Below are 5,000 nucleotides of genomic sequence, written 5' to 3' on the forward strand. Positions count from 1 at the left end.
TGTACTTCTTGTATGTTGCATAAAACATCTTTTTTTTTTCAAATCAAAAGTACATAAATCTTTAATTATTTTTTTAAGTTCGGATTTGAGTTCTACAAGACTTGCCTCATGCACCACAGATGATATGGAACTGACTGACATTTTCAGTGAGGAGGAGGAGAGCAGCTTCCCAAATGAAAAATTTGCGAAATGAAAAATATGGCAATCATTCCCCGTCAGCCACGAAGACTTCAACTTCGGGAAAGACGCAGATAAACTAGATCGCATCGAGACAATCCCGGGAGCCTGACGGGAGAGAAGGAAAAACCCTTACTAAGATCTCCCATGATTTATGTGCTACGCTGAATGACACTTCCAAGACCGAACGCATGGATCTGTATAAGAAGAATCTGTGATCTGTGTTGTCTGCTGACGAGGAACTTTTATGACCCCCGATGTATTATAGAGACAAAATTTACTGCTGGCTGAATGTTTTCAGTTAATCTCCGTCGACGTTCGGGCGCTCTCGCTCCCTACGAAATTAAACTGGGTTCATATATCATCTATATTTCTGTACGGCGTACTTTAGCCTTGATAGGATAGGTGTGTCCCAATTCTTTGTCGTAGCTGGTCTGTTTTACAAGGGAAGAGAGAGAGAGAGAGAGAGAGAGAGAGAGAGAGAGAGAGAGAGAGAGCTTTACAATAACCGATCCTGAGCCTTTACAGAAAGACTAGATTCTCCCTCCTTGAAACCCTGATTTTATTATATTGACATTGCTTTGACGCGTTATCCATAATGTTTTAATTTCATTTTCACTCTCTAACCTATCATTTCACATCCTATGATATACAAATTTGATTATTTAAGGATGATCGCCTAACGCTGTCTCGAATTCGTTCTTGGTACTTTTATTAATGAAATTCAAGCTCTGGAATGTGGCTCGAAATGGATGTCCTTCTTATATTGATAAGCCTCGTACTAATCTACTATTTAACTTTGTGAATTTGAAGATTTAATTTCTGAATATGATTATTTTTCGTAATAAAGTCTCCCCGTTAAATGCGTACAACTAGCTATAACGATAACAGGATAAAATGTGAGAGAGAGAGAGAGAGAGAGAGAGAGAGAGAGAGAGAGAGAGAGAGAGAGAGAGCTTGACCTAGTCTTTGAAATTGCAATTAAGAATCTAACGTTTGTTTTCAGTATTTTCTATTTATTCCCTTATTTCAAACAATAAACAAAAAAACTTGAGTAAATGCTTATGTAAATCTGGTAACACGGGTAGTGTTCACTACTAAAGTTAGACCAGACTCAATAACGAAGAACCTCAGATATAAGCTTACTATACAACAGAAATATATATATTACATTATCGGTTTGGAGATATAAATCCCACGTGAGAACATATGTTCATGTATGAATCGCCGTCATCACAATATTTACATAAACAATTGCAAAACTAAGATACACGACAGTATAAGTTATCCGTTAGTTACCAGTTCTAGTAAAGCTGGCTTGGCATTGTTGATTCATCAGTGTGTTGTGTGTGTGTTTATGTGTGTGTGTGTGTGTGAGTTTATGTGTGTGTGTGTGTGATGTGATTGATTATTTAAATCTGCCTCAAAGTGAACTTTCAAAGATCTGTTACTAGATTTGTAATGAAAAACTCTTGAGAGTTTGCTATAGATCCGCGTCCAGATATATGTCCAGGATTTGTTATTCAAATTTCGTTACATTTGCAAGAAAATGGTTTTCGGGTATTTTGTTGATTTACATAAAAGTGCTGGCAACATCTTCATGGTAAAAAATTAGCTATATATGTCCCATATCTATGGCTGAATCTTATTAATATACGACTCATCCGCAAGGATTTTTTAAGTGAAGTATTTGCAATAAAATCATCTTTTTGAAATCCATTCAAATCATTAACGTCAACCAGGCAGAACTAGAAAAAAAAAAACATATCCTGGTCTGTCAAAAGCAATTATGATTTTTACCTGTCACGTCTAAATCTCTGATACTCGATCAAAACTCTAAATTATCGGGGTTGCCAAAATAAAAAATTATAAAAAAAATAAAAATAAATAAAAATTAAATCAAATTAGAAGAGAACTTTGATAAATTGTCATCACATTGACGCCAGACTCAACGCAGATCAGCGCCGGTGTCATCGATTTTTATATGAAAATAGTTCATCAGTGAAATTAACAATTCGATGTAGAATAGGATGTCATAACAGAATTTTCCATAAACGGGAGTGAGTAACGGTTATCATCCCTTTTTTTTTTTTTTTTTTTTAACGGTATGATGCTAACATTAGCGTTCCAATTAACTCTTCAGAGTGAAGCCTGTGTTGGGATGGGGTTATGGGTGGGTTGGTTGGGGTAGGGGGGATAGGGGCGCCTCAATTTTTTTACTCTGATAGAGGACTTTATTTAATAATGTTCCCAGCCCAAACGATGTGGTAACGAAACAGCTTTCATAGTCAAATAATATTTCAACTGTCCGGTTACCTTGGGAACAGACAACTGTCTTGTTTTAAATAAAAAAGTAGTATCTGTTTGAATGCCCCTAGGTTGCGCTCGTTTGTTATGGATGGGTGAATGTATCTTTCACGGTAGGATGAACAAGAAATTTTATATTGGCAGGGTTATGTAATTTTTTTATATAAGCAACTATATCTAAGCACGTCATCCAACATTGTTTATCTAGATCGCAGTATGAAACGGATTTATTTACGCTTCAGTGCCTTTGATTGGATCTTGTATAAGTTTCTTGTAAATAATCTTCAGCAGATTGTTATCACAAATTTATCCTCTATTCTATTTATTAAAGAATATTGCCACTTTTGTCATCTTTCTCCATTGTCTTTAGTGGTGAATATAGGAGTGAGGCCTAGTGTCTTTGGGAAGGAAGATGAGTAAGTAATCTTGCAAAGACAGGCCTATTATGTTGGAGTTGATATTGCTTAAAATATCTGATGAAAAGGTAACTTATATAGATATTTCATGTTGAATGAAAGTGCCTTCGGCGTGAATGAGTTAGATAAAAAAAAATGTAATATATTTTTTTTTCTCTCTCTCTCTCACACACACACACACACACTTATACAAGGATATCAATCCATTCCTTTAATGGATTCCATGTCTCTTCATTTAAAATTCTCCCCTCCCCCTTCTCAATCTCTCACTCTCTTTCTTCCCCTGCCCCACCACTTCTTCTCTCTCTCTCTCTCTCTCTCTCTCTCTCTCTCTCTCTCTCTCTTTCAGAGAAATCCACACAAAGACAAAGAGGGAGCAGGAGAGAAGAATTCTCATCCTGTAAACAACCAAGCGAGAGACCATGACCTTTGATCTTGGAGTTTTCATTCCCTTTTTCATTCCAGTGTAGATTCCGAGAGGGTGAGCAACAGTCGTAGATTCGTAAACATCCATTCAAGAAGCATCACGACTAAGATTTTCCAAGGTTGGTGCAGTCCCTTATTAATGTTACGTATCACAGGGCTTGAATGTGAATTGATTCTTGCGAGTTTTCTGCTTCTCCGTGTTTTCTTGGTTAAATTGGAAAAGTAGACACCCAATAGCACGTCAAAAACAATCCACCGTTCTTCAGGTTATTTGGTTATAGTTTCATGGAGGATGTTGGTGGAAAACATCGGCAGGTACTGACTGGCACAAACTAGGATAATGAAAAAGAAAGTGGGACTACGTTTCATTTGTTTCCACATATCAAATGCCATTGGTTAGGATGCGTCTGGAAAGATCGATGAAGGAATATGTAGCTTCCTTCGTGATCCAAGTAAAACTAACAATGAGAAATTCATATGAACAGCTTGGAAAATGCTGCGACCGAGATGATGACTGCAGGTAAAGAGGGCTGTATTTTCAACAAAAAATCCATTTGCAATAATCGAGTTAATTGTGCATTAATCGGAGCGCTAAGTAGAGCATGTGCCTATGGAATGTTAGTCACATGCTCCAGGTAGATGGTGGTATGCTAATTACTTTGATCTCTTTGCCAAAAGAAAACTAATAGATCATTGTGGACAAGCCTTGTCCATGTTACCTTAAATCGTCTTGGATTGATTAATTTGTTAAGTATATTTGAATCAGACAATGGAGAGCTCACAGTGGTCCAAGATATATCAGTCATCATCATCATCATCATCAAGGTTTTTTCTGAAGAGTTTTCCTATATGAGGTTCTCTTCACTCTCTTTTGTCATTTTGTATTTTCCTCCTGACCTCACCTTAACTCTGGGTCTTCATCTGTACCCTTTTTCAGGATATCCAGAGCATCCGTTTGGACTTTAGTTATCCACTTAACCACTTTCCCATTACATGCCCAAACCATCTCGGCATAAATCTATCTCAATAGTTTTTTTTTTTTTTTTCACCTGACATTAGCCACACTCTTCCACTTCCTTATTTGTGATACAATCTTCCCACTCAACTCAGCCATGTGGTTTACTAGCAAATTGTTCAGAACACGAGAGTGACAGAAAATGGTTGCCTCCTCTTAGATTTGCCCGACAGCCACAAATTGGCCATCTACTTCCCTCTCTTCTCCAACGGCTCTATTTCCAATTGATGTTTTGTAATCTCGAGCCTATCTGGTGACACCATAAATTCCATTTGGCGCCCAGGACTGGGTTAACCAACACCTTCCTCACATTAACAACCTGGCCACCCTCCAGAATGTAGTTTTTTTTTTTTTTTTTTTTTTGCTTCCCTTCTGCTCACGGTAAAATGTGTTTTGCCTACGTTTCTTTCCAATCGTCTCCTTTGCATTTTGCTCTTTTGGAAATTTCCACGACCTCTTTTTTTCCACCTTCTGCTGTTAACACTAGGTCAGCTGTATGAACCAGCTTCCAAGGGTCTTCTTTCTTGCATACCTTTGTCCTTTGTAGCTTCCTCAATTACCATAATAGATAGCAAAGGGCTCAGGTTTCTCCTTTGATGTGAACATCAATATTTATGTTAAAATTTTACTTATATCCCTGACGCTGTTTTCGCTCCAGG

Source organism: Macrobrachium nipponense, chromosome 14, assembly GCF_015104395.2.
Source record: "Macrobrachium nipponense isolate FS-2020 chromosome 14, ASM1510439v2, whole genome shotgun sequence".
Lineage (NCBI taxonomy): Eukaryota > Metazoa > Arthropoda > Malacostraca > Decapoda > Palaemonidae > Macrobrachium > Macrobrachium nipponense.